The sequence below is a fragment of the Pithys albifrons genome, chromosome Z (assembly GCF_047495875.1).
Source record: "Pithys albifrons albifrons isolate INPA30051 chromosome Z, PitAlb_v1, whole genome shotgun sequence".
Lineage (NCBI taxonomy): Eukaryota > Metazoa > Chordata > Aves > Passeriformes > Thamnophilidae > Pithys > Pithys albifrons.
Window position 1 is genome coordinate 2,157,139 of NC_092497.1, and position 12,390 is coordinate 2,169,528.

The 12,390-nt window shown below is 47.4% G+C and overlaps 1 protein-coding gene across 3 annotated transcripts in view; it reads left to right on the top strand.

Moving 5' to 3' along the window:
* Positions 1 to 12,390, top strand: part of ZBTB7C (zinc finger and BTB domain containing 7C) — a 159,574-nt gene that overhangs the window by 75,709 nt on the left and 71,475 nt on the right. For 2 of the 3 annotated variants that reach the window (XM_071580900.1, XM_071580901.1), the window contains one exon: positions 6,279 to 6,336. The exons of the other annotated variant lie outside the window; for it this stretch is intronic. The gene's annotated coding sequence lies outside the window, so the exon portion shown is untranslated. The remainder of the gene's footprint in view (positions 1 to 6,278; positions 6,337 to 12,390) is intronic. 3 annotated transcript variants of the gene reach the window in all.

Genomic DNA, 12,390 nt, shown 5'->3' on the forward strand with positions numbered 1-12,390 from the left:
CTTCTCAGCTGTAGATTTCAAAGCCATTCCAACCACAGCTGACATTGTTGTTTCCATTATCACACAGGAAGGGGAAAACTGAGCATTGGAGTTTGGAAAGGATGTCAGCAAGATGTAGCCAGGCCACTCCTCCTTCTGAGCATGATCTACACACTCAGTTCTTCCCAGGTTGGGAGGGATGATCTGTGTCAGGGCATTTTTTGATGGAAGAAACAGTCCTAGGCAGTAAAGAAAACCCAGCAATAATCATCCCAAACACTTGCCTAGACAATGAAATGTCCACATGTGTCAAGGCATGATAGAAATGTCTTTCAAAGTATGTTTGCCAGGTGGGATTTTCTGCAGAGATGTGGATGACTTGCCTCCAGTGATTCCTTGGTTCCTGCACTACCCTGCTACAGGCTCTGAAGTTGCCCTGTTAATTTGCAGAAATGGGGTTTTCAGCTGAATGAAGTGTTTTCTGTTGAGGTGGGATTCATCTGTCCACGTTTGGGTACGTGGATGGTACCACCTCTTCTCTTGCTGCCTGAGCTGCCTTCACCGTTCATGGTGAGCACTAAGGACAATTTCAGTGATATGGTTTCTCTTCTCCTAAAGTAGATACGTAGCTGAGATCAGCTGCATCTTGGCTGGGGCTTCTCTCCTTTGATGATCAACTCCAGATAACTAGCCCAACCTAGCTAGGTGTGTGAGGGGTATGTGACCCTGGGTGTCTCCTTCCCACAACACATTTCAATAATGACTGGAAGGAGAATTATCCCCAAAATGTGGTGTATCGTGGGTTTTTCCCACCTGATGCTGTGTGCTCTGGTGTTCCACCATGGACAGGCTCTGTGGTTGCACTGCAGATCCTGATGTACCATGGTCAGGTATCATCCTACCTACCTACACACACCTCCAGAAGGATGGGGCCACCCTGATCTGGTGAGTGTCACAAAAGGAAGGTTTAGCTTTATTTTGTTGATAGCAAAAGGGCCAGTCTGTCATCTCATTGCTGTCAGAACACCTCAGATGCTCAAGCTGGGTTGGGAAGGCAGCATCTCATAGCTTTCTCCTGAACTTCAATGAAGACAGGATTCACACTCATTTTCTGTCTGACAACATGACAATGTTTGCCTGCAGCTCCAGATTTTGCTTGCCATTGCTAAGGCTGCTAGAAAACAGTTCTGGCATCTTCCTCATCCACTAATGTGTCTGGTGAGGTCAAAGACTTTTGAGAGCATACAAAGGAAGTGGTAAGAGTCCTCTGGGAGGAGTTTGGGATTACCTGTGCATGAGGGGAGATATGACATGAGCTATTCCCCCGCCTTAGGCTTGTTTGTTGAAGCTGAATCACAGCAAAGGTTTTTTTATGGTGTTAGGTTTTCAGATGTGCCAAGAAGGTGTAAAAAAACCTGATTGCAAAGTTCCTGAGCATTTAAAAATATTATCTGCTGGGGATTTATTGAAGATGCTGTAACACAGCTTGTAGCAGCATCTGCTTCCCAGATTAACAGAGGGTTTGAAAACAGCACTTTGGAAGCAACCTCCAAGATTATTTGAAAACTGGAGAGCAGATTTGGTGAATGATTCATGACATGGGTTTGCATATCAGTTGTTCCTTCTCTTTTCTTTGTCAAATTTATTTATTTCAGTGCTATTATGCAGAAGGCACACAAACACTGGAACCGTCCTGGAAGTGTTGATGTGCCAGGGTTGTGCTGCTCATCACAGCAGGGACCTAGGAGTGCAGAGCTGGAGGGCATCCTCATCCAGTGCAAATGGGTTTTATTTTGGAGCTGTTGAAACTTGGACCAGGAGCTGGAGGTGGGCTGCAGTGAGAGATAAAAATATTAACTCAGTGCTCATGTCCTGTTAGAGTTGCTGGATGTTTGATCAGTGAAGTCTGGAAGGTGTTTCACACCCCAAAAACAAGTACTGGTGTTTGAGTAACTAAATGGCTCACCAAGCACCCCAAATGATGCTGACTGCACCCCCATGGACTGCAGTAAGAGTTGGGACAGACATCACAATTCAGCTGCTGGACATGGGTGTCTGCTTTTACCTTAAGACTGGCTTAATCTCCATTTGTGAATCAAGGAGGATGCAGGTCCAGAGTTGTATCTGGCAAAGCCACACTTGGGTCTTCGATGCCTTAGGGAGTCCAGTGAGACAGTGGCAATGAGAACCTATGTTTAGGCAACCAAATCCAGGTTTTGCACATGGGCATCCCAACTGAAATGCCTTAATCTGGAGCTGAATCCTGCCCAGCATGCCAGGGTATGGTACAGGTTTATCAGGCTGTTCCTGAGGGTCACCCCATGGCATGGACCCAGGGAAGGAAATGCCCATGGTCTGTGCTGCTGGCTGTCAGTCCAAGGTTATCCTGTGCTTCTGGTGAGCTGAATTCCAGCTGCTGGCTGGTCAGGGATAGAGCATGGATGGAATCCTTGGGAGTCCTCTGGGAATGTGTGACTGTCTGTGCTGTTTAAGGCAGGGCTGTTCCCAGTGTGGACATATTACAGAGAGCTCTGGGAGTCCTCAGCACAGGAGGGAGGTGGAACTGCTGCAGCGAGTCCAGAGGAGGCCATGGAGATGCTCCAGAACTGGAGCCCCTCTTCTCTGGAGCCAGGCTGGGAGAGCTGGGGGGTTTCACCTGGGGAAGAGAAGGCTCCAGGGACACCTGAGAGCCCCTGCCAGTGTCTCAGAGGGGTAAACTTTTTGGCAGGGTCTGTTGCAATAGCACAAAGGGGCGATGGTTTTAAACTGAAGGAGGATCAATTTAGATTATTTGTTATTAAGAAGTTTTTTATTTGAGTGTGGTAAAGCACTGGCACAGCTTTCCCAGAGAAGCTGTGGGTGCCCCAGTCCTGGAAACATCCAAGGTCAGGCTGGACAGGGTTCTGACCTAGCTGAAGATACTCGTGCTCATGGCAGGGGATTTGGACTAGATGGCCTTTAAAGGTCCCTTCTAACCCAAACTGTTTGGTGATTCTGTGATAAAGGCTGTTTCTTCGCATGGGGTTGATGTCAAGAGCAGGACAAGCATGGCCCATCACCAGTTTGGGAACTGTCTTTCCTTGCTCTGCTGCTCACCCCAGCCAGGCAATGGAGAGGTCAGTGTTCTGAAGAGAGGCAGAAGCTCCATTTCGAGAGACACGTGGAGAGAGGAACGGACCCACCAGTGAGCTGATGTGGCATGTTAGTGATGTATTCAAGGAGGGTAATTAGAAACTTGAATGTCATATCCAAGAGGGTGTGTTCGATTCATCTACAAACCACCCCAAGAAGCTAAAAGGGACCTTGTGGCTGAGGGGGAAGCCACAGGCAAGCCTGGTTGATCCATAGCTTTTCATTGCACGTGTGTTTTGGGAACGGGGGAATGAAGCCTGGGCTGCTCTCGACAGTACCCATCCTATTTTGGAAACTGCTACAAGGACGCCAGGGCATCCTCCTCAGCTCCCTGTTCACTGGCTCAGAGGGTGGACCATGGCTGTGGTTGTTCATAGCCACTGTTCTTCATGGCAACGGGTTAATGAAACTGTGACTGAGATGCAGCCTTTACTTAGCCCAGAAACTCACATTTATTGCCCCATGAGGATTTTCCTGAACCTTAGAGATTTATTTTTTTAAGTGAAATCATAAAATTAGACACTCAGTTTAGGTTGGAAAACACCTTTAAGATCATCAAGTCTAACTGTTCCCCCAGCATGACAAGAGCCACCACTAAGTATCCTCAGGTGGCACATCTACATGGTTTTTGAATACCTTTAGGGTGAGGACTCTACCACTGCCCTGGGCAGCCTGTTTAGGGCTAGACAACCCTTCCCATGAAGAAATTTCTTATCATATCTAAACTTGCCCTTGTGCAACTTGAGGCTGTTCCCTCTTACCCTATCGCTTGTGAGAAGACACCAACCCCCACCTGTCTACAACAATGTGTTGCTTTGCAAGCTGTTGTGTCTGTGAGTTTCCCTTGCCATGGAGAGCAGGTGCAATGAAGAACCTGTAGAGAGAAGGAGACTTTAGCTGGAAGTTAAAGCTGAAGCCCAGCATTGCTCCAGGGAAACACAAGGCCAGCCCTTGCCCTGATGCCAGGAGGAGATTGTGCATCAGCCTTAGCAGAGCTGATGAGCTCTGGAATGAAGCCAAGACATAGCAGGATTTTTGCAGCCTTCTCTAGGAATTTTGTCCTAAACAAATATGATGGTGCTGACCCACGTGGGTGTGTTGACAGTGACTTGCATTAAGCTCTCTGCCCCTCTGCTGAGCACTTTTGGTTGTTGAGTGGAAAAAGAGCCATTAGTTTTCAGTAGTGGCAGTTCCTTGTCAGCTAATGATCTGAACAGGGCTGGGGCTAAGGAAGGAGGTCGTGCTGGAGTGCACAGGGTCAGAGCAGCTGGATGCTCTTGAAAGCAGATGGACTCATTAGCTGCAGGGAAATCCCATTCTAGGGGCTGTTCATGGCTGTATTGCTGGTCTGCAGCCACTCTGTGCTCCACCTGTGCTCCATGCATTGCTACTGCCTAAATGTCCCCTGATTGGTGGTTGTAGAAGCATGAGAAGGAAAATTAGAGGCCATCATAAAGGTTACCCTTTGTGGGTTTCCTCTGTTCCTTGGGTGTACATGCAAAGCAATTATCTTACCAGTTTAATAAATTGGGTGGGGTGTTCAGGGCCCTTTGGTTCTTCCATCCTGGGACAGTCGTCCACGGGTCAGCTGCACTTGAAAAAGGCTATTGGCACTTTCCCATAAAAATAATGAGAATCCCATGAAGGCTGACTCAAGATCAGTGGCTCCATCTAAAAGTAGTGAGTGGGTGGGAGAGGATCCCAGTTGATTCCTGTGTCATGAGTAATGGGAAGTAGTGCTGTGGGACCCTGCCCAAGTAAATCCATTACAAGGGCTGCCTGGAGAAGGAAGGAAAGGATATGCTTGAGTAACCGATCCAGTTGGGAACTTCTTGTGGACCCTGGGAAGAGAAGGCAGTGTGTCCATCTCCAACTGCCCCATGATAATAAGTGTCTCCTTGCAGTGATTTTCACCCCCTCATGTAAAATTGAGAGACTTCCCACAATGAGTGGCTGTTTCCTTACTTTGCACACCACTAAGCCTTGGCGTGGAGATCCTGTTTCCGTCACAGTTTCCATGGGTTGATGGACTTGACCTGACCAGAACTCAGGTGCAAACCCAGGTTTAAGGAAAAGGTGTGAACTGATTGTGTCATTTCAGGGAAGATACCCCAGATCATCACTTTTTTGGGCATGCAAATACTGCATCTGCATCTGATTGCTGAGCTACAGGAGCAATTTCCAGCTGGCACTTCCATATCATATGTGCCCAGTTTTGTATTAGCCATGGTGGTCTTTCTCTCTGTCCTTATCCAGGAGGAGAACTGGACCACCCCCTAAGCTGTACTAGGGGGCCTCAGGACCTTGTTAATGTGATGGCTGCCTACTAGTGGGGGTCTCACACCTTGAGGTTGAGGCCCACCTTCTGCCAAGCTGCTGGGCCAGCTCATCCCTCAGCAACCAGCCCCTACGTAACCCATGTTATCAACCATCAGTGTGTTTTGTCATCTCCTCTGGCACGTGCTGGTGACAGTTCTACTCACCTAACACCACCCACATGGAAGTGTCATCTTCCTGTTTGGAGATGTCAGCCTGCTGTCTCCATCATTTGGAAGTGTACGTGGTGGCCAGGAGCTTCTGTAGAGCTCCATTTCTCAAAAGTTTTTCCCAAGCTAAGAGGGACAGGAGACTTTTACAGGCAGAGTTGGGGGGACACTGGTCATACACCTTCCTCCTCTGCACCCCAGCACCTGTGGGTTGTGGGTTTGTTGCAGGTACTACTGCAGATACCATCATAGGTACCACTGAGGTACTACTGACAACTGAACTATGGTTGCAGAAAGCCCTGGGAAGTTGATAATCCCACAGGGACCAAAGCATAGTGTTTAGCTGGGGGTTGGATGGGTGAAGCAGCCAAAGCTGCTTGGCTGTGATCCGTTTCCGGAGTGTTCATCTCCCAGCTGTCACAGGAGATGTGATACAGTGGGAGGATGGGGTGGGTTTGCACCTCCATGGCACAGTGTTGCTAGGTGATTTTGTGATACAGGGACGGGTGATGAGCAGATGAACTGACCGTGGTGGTGGGAGAGCAGGAGCAGGCCTGGCTCAGTGTTTTCTCATTTTGCAGGCAGAAGGTTTCTCCAGAGCCAGCCTTTCTTAACCAGACACTCAGTCCTGGATCTGATGAAGGTTTTTGTTTTGTTTTTTTTCCTCTCTGTTGTTCTTAGGAAATGGTCAGAGGAGCAAAGGGAGTGTCGCTGATTTGAGACAAAACCAAGGGCCCTGGTGAGTACTCATCTGGGTAAGCTTTGTGGGGAGAGCAGGTGGCTCCTGGCAAGCAGGACACAAATTTAGGTTCCCCTGATATCCTTCTAGAGTCTTGGGGGTCTGATCCCGCCCTTCAGTCACCGAGATTTCCTGCGGGAGAGGAGGTAGTTTGTCATGTTGATGGATCAGCACAAAGCATCTTTACCACCACCACCACAATTCTCTGCTGTCATCACTGAGCAAACCTCTAATTGCTCTTCCTGTAAATCCATAGAAGATGCTCTCTTGAACGTGTGTGTGCTGAGTGCTGCAGTGCTGGAAGGAGCAGGCAGCAGATATGCTGGCAGCTGCACAGGAGTGCACTGAGCAACAATATTTGTTAATGCTTGGAGTGCTTTTGGCTGTTGTTGTGCTTGGCCCCGTCGCAGACCCAGTCACGGGGCTGTGAGCTGGGTGACATTTCAAGGTCCTCTCCAGACCTGTTTTCTGCAGCTGTCACAAAGGAGCCTGTGACTTGGATACCTGCCTAAAGGTCTTGAACAGGAAGAAAGGAGAATCCATTTTTTTATTGTCTAAACTGGTTCAAATGTGCCAGAGCCAGATCCCGCATAGATATTGCTGCAGTGAGTATTTTGCATTTCACCAGGTAGAAGGCTCATCTTCTGATGAGCAGCTGCCTGGTGTGCACTGGCCAAACCCTCAGCAGGGCCATGCTGTGAGTCCCCACAGGTTCCCATCTGTCAGGGAGCAAATCCCCACATCTCCCCTCTGGGCCCCATGCTGCATATTTGTAATGGATGCTGCAGATCATTTCAGTGCTGGGTTATCACAGAATTATAGAACAATCATTTGGGTTGGAAGGGACCATTAAAGCTCATCCAGTCCAACCCTCTCCCATGGGCAGGGACAGCTTCCACTGGACCAGGTTGCTCCAAGTCTAATCCAACCTGGCCTTGAATGTTTCCAGGGATGGGGCAGCCACCACCATTATGGGCAACCTGTGCCAGGACCTCACCACCCTCATCATAAAGCATTTCTTCCTTATATCTGTTGTGTCTTTGCTGTAGCCTGGACTATTTATACATGTGGGAATGGTGCTGGTAGGTCAAGGGGAGATGCAGAATTTAAGAGACACCTCGGCTCCTATAGTATAACCACGAGATTAGATGAAGGGAGAAGTTGACACAATGTGGTTTCAGGAAGGAATCTTCAGACATTTAAAAGGATAGAGGCCCTTTGTGTTTAGTGGAGATCTTTTTGTCCCTTGTTACATCTGGTCTAGTTTGGACACTACTCTAGGATGAGCAGAAGCCTGTCACTCTCCTCTGGCTGTAAGAGCAGGTGAGGGGATGGTGTGTCTACAGGGTCACCTCCTGACAAGGCAGTTGAGGAGGACACTGAGACCCAACACTCATCCCAGAAGAAGAGCCTGAGAAGTGATGCTTTGTTCCCAGGAATCATCTCTGAGTCCAAAACAGGTGCTAATCAGTGTCTGGAGCAAAACCCAAACTCCTCTCTGGCTCCCACACCTCCCACTGCTTCCCTGCTGCTTCTCTGCAATCAACTAAAATATAAACCCAGGCTATCTTCCTGGGAACACCAACACCCTTACCTATAAACAGGGCAGCCTTCAAGGCCACCAGCTGCAGACCTGAGTCCATCAACAGACTCGGGCTAGAGGACTGTGCTTCTCAATCCCAGGGACTCCTTGCACCCATCTTCTCCCAAATTCCAGCTGCATTTCCCCTCCCTGCTCCCCAGCCCTGCTCTCCTGGCAGAGATAGAGGACCAGTGTGTATCTGAAGCACAGGATATTTTATCATGCTGACTTTCCTGATTTACACCAGCAGGGGTTTGGTCCCTTGAGCTCCAACAATCCTGAAGTGATTCAGCTTATTAAACATTCGTTTGCACTGTCTTTAGCGTTAAATAATTGGCTTCTCAGCATATTTGAGTTGGAGGGTATCTAATAATCCTGTGAACTATCCATCATGCTCCATTATCATCTCTCCACTCCTGCACTGGCTGCCTCGTGTCAGCTCTGCCTGGGGTTTACAAATAGATTTCATTTCTCCTGCAGTTTTGCTCCTTTTCTTCTGTCTCTTTCTCTCAAAGGAACCATTTCAGGCTCCTTAAAATTTGTGCAGACGCTCCCATCAGCATCTTTCTGCTGACTCATGAGCGATGGGTCCCATCCTTGTGCTGCCTCTGTTCCTGCCAGAGTCCCCAAACAAAGACTCTCATTTACCACAAAGGAATAGAATTGTTATCTTGATTGAAAGAATTTCAATCTGCAAACTGATAAATCATCATATTGTGGAGTTCCCTTGTTGGCTTGGAGGATTTGTAGGACACACAGTAATGACCTGGCAGGTCCTGTTCACCAGGCCATCGCTGCAGCACACACAGGGCACAAACCCTGTCTGTCCTGATGGTATTTTAATAAGGATGCTTAAGAGGGCTCCTAAAAACCTTCCTAACCACAGGGATAATGTGAGAGCTGAGAATAGAATAGAATAGAATAGAATAGAATAGAATAGAATAGAATAGAATAGAATAGAATAGAATGGAATATTTTGGGTTGGAAGTGACCTTTAAAATATATCTAGTCCAACCTCTCTGCAATAAGCAGGCACATCTTCCACTGGACTGGGTTGTCCAGAGCCCTGTCCAGTCTTTATCTCATAATTTTTGGTACCTGTTGCTGCTACTGCCTTGCCAGTGATGGGAGAGATGCTCAGCTTGTGCTCACCTTTCTGGGTCTGCAGCATCCTGGAGGAGGTGGAAAGGTTGGGATATTGCATCCTTGCAAATCAGAAATGCTTTTAGAGCAGATGTACATATTCCCATTTTTACAGGCTCTGGAGATGCTGCTGGATATTTTACCATTATCAGGAAAGACCCAGCTAGGTTTAAGTCTTGCAAAATGAACAACTTCTTTTTTATATGGCTTAAGACAGTCTTCCCAGTGAAATCTTGGGATCATCAAGACTGATCTTAGGGTGACAGACTGGGATTGCATACCAAGATATAGCACAGGGGCAGGAAAGTGGAATCATCTTCCTATATAGTCTGAGCACTCCTTTTCTGAGTTGTTCTAGACACATCTTTTGCTCCTAGGGTATAAAACATTCAAGGCAAATTTGAGCAGCTTCAACCCATTTAGGAGCTCTCCAGCCCATATATTAGATTTTACCCCGTCATTTCTAGATCACCCTTTAAAAAATCTTTCCTAGCTCTAACCTGTCAAGAAGAGATTGATAAGAGAAGATTAAAATCCTAAAATAGCCACCTGGTACTTCTGTAAAAATATGTCAGTGCAATTGTCTAAAGGACAAAAACATTGAATTTTGTACTGAAATATGTTTGCCTTTGCAAGGATAAGTTTCACTTTGCCTCCTTGTCCTAGGTCCAGTCTGTTATTGGGCAGGAGCCATCTCTAACCTAGTGAGCTTGCAGTGTAAACAGAATAAAACAGGGCAAACCTCCCAGTAAACAGGGTAAAATAATTATAGAACAAGATATATTAATTATGGTTAACACATGGAGGACACTGCTGCTGGATGGCATAAAGTGACCCAGTAAAGCCCAAATACCTTCAGCAGAGGCAGAGACCTGGTTATCAAGACATTTGCAGGGTCTTAAGGACTGCAAATTTTACTTCTCCAGGAGATGCAGCAGTGCTGCGGCGTCATCATGAGACAGAAACCTCTCTGGTTCCTGTGCCTCTGCCCTAATGGCATTACTCTCCTTCTCTTGCAGATCCTCCTAATGACATTCATGGTCACACACGCTCACAAAAATACTTTATATAAAGAAAATGAATCTGGCTTCAGCCGGCTCTCGCCTCCTGCTGCGGTTACCTCCAGACCCCAGCTCGCCCAGGGTGAAATGAAAAGGGGAGTTAATGTGGTGGGGTCATTCCTCACTGCTGAATTGGTCAGCCGTCTACGGAGCCAATTTCTGCAGCTTTCAGTGGCGTGGCAGACCCCTGGGTAATATTTGCCTGAATAGAGCCCTAAGTGTTTAAGCTGTGTTGCCAGGGATGGCTGTTTTATCCTATGCATCTGAGATTTCAACTCATCAGACATGAAGCAGGTCAAGACTCTCATGCCATTGTGTGCATTATAGCGAACAGAACAGAATATGCTTGATAAAAGGGAGGACTTAAAAGAAATGCTTCTTTAGACCTGAAACTTTCAAGTCCCACAATGCATCAAAGACCCCTCGTATAGACTTTGAAAGGGGCAAAAGGCATTGCCTAATATTTGGAGGAAATGAATAATAAAGCATCCCAAGTGCCTGGAAACTAATTTAGGAGTGCACGTTGCACTGTATTGCCTCTGCTGGATTTGCTCCCCAGAAGAGTTGCTAACAAAAGATTTAAAAAAAAATAAAATTACGTTTGGAGACCAACTTTTCTGCCTTGAAATGCCCCCTTTTTTGTAATGTTTCCTGGTAAGAGTTACTTATGAAAAGATGAAATACAGCCTGCGCTGCAAACACCAGGTCTCAAATGAAGCTCAGGAGCCCATAAGGTTTCCCACCATTCCCCTCCCTGTCACAGCCTTTTTTTCCTTCATGTTGAAAGTGTTGCTTGCAGGATGCTGAGACACTACCTGCTCATGGAGTTAAGTCATAGCTTGGGGAAAAAAGAAAAAAAATCAGCCTTTGCTTTTGTTCCAGCAAAACCACCTTTGGGTAGAGTTGGGGCTGCTCTGTGGGTGACCTGTTGCTCCTTGCAGCAGGAGCTGGGAGCTTGGTACTGTTCTGAACGTATCAGTTATGTTTCTGGTATCTCTATGGATTCTGAAGATGCTGTTTGAAGCCTGAAATACTTATTGTAGAGTCACAGAATGGTTTGGGTTGGAAGGGATCTTAAAGACAATCCTGCTCCAAGCATCCATCCAACCTGGCCTTCTTTCCAAATGCTTATTTCCATAATTTTGTTTCTGAGGTGCAGTCGTTCCTAATGCAGTGGTCTCCAAGTCTCCCATTGGTTTTGGGAGCTGCAGAGCTTATGTGGGCTCAAATTCTGCCTTGTATCATGAGATGAGTATCATGATGGGACATCTGCCCCATTGGGATTGGTGGGACTGGCCTAATGACTCAGGGAACATGGGATTCAGCTTGCAAGGATAACCTGCTTCAGAGCAGAGTTTTCCCCTGAGAGTTAAACCTTCTGATATGCAAACTTCCTTCAAATCCCATGAAGTGAGATTTGAGAACATCTATGCATCCACAAGGATGTTTGGGCAAGAAGGGCTCTGCTCTCCTCCTTGCCTTGCCCTTGCCCATCCCGGCTGCCTGTGTTTGTCACATCAAGTTGCAGTTTTACCATCTGCAGAGATCAGTTTAACTTGAGTGCTTTCTTACCTGCTTCTCCCCCAGGCCACAATTAATTGAGGGCAGGAGGGCAGGCAGGAGTGCTCAGGCAATATTTACAAGAAGAAGGGGATGTTAATGGGTCACTGGGGCCAAACCAGTGGGGGATGGAGATGATGGGCAGTGTGGGGGGACAGTGAATCTCCTGCCAGCCCCAGGGGTGATTGAAACCTCAGCTTTGTGTCCAAATGAATTAAAATTGGACTCCCCCCTCACCAGCCTTCTGCTGCTGCGGCTGCTGTTTGATTGGGACCTTCTGGAGTGGGAGAAGAGTGGGATATTGGGATGGGGGAGGATGCCTGTGAGTTATCGGTCACTGCAAGGACTGGGAATGGGTAAGTTTTAGCCAAACAATGTTTTGTCTCCTCAGAATTCAGCCCAGGAGCCCTGTTAGGCTGGGGCCAGTTATTTTAGTTATCAGTTATCAGGGGGGTGGTGGCTGTCCCATCCCTGAAAGTGTCCAAGGCCAGTTTCGACAGGGCTCAGAACAATCTGGTCTAGTGGAAGATGTCCCTGCCCATTGAAAGGGGTATGGGCCAGCGGCCTTTAATAGTTCATTTCCAACCCAAAACATTCCATGGTTCTATGGATCTGTTTAGCATTCAGCCACAAAATCCAGTTGGTAGATGAGGCACAGAAAGTGGTGTACAGGGATGACACACCAGTTCTCAGCCTTTCCACCACCTT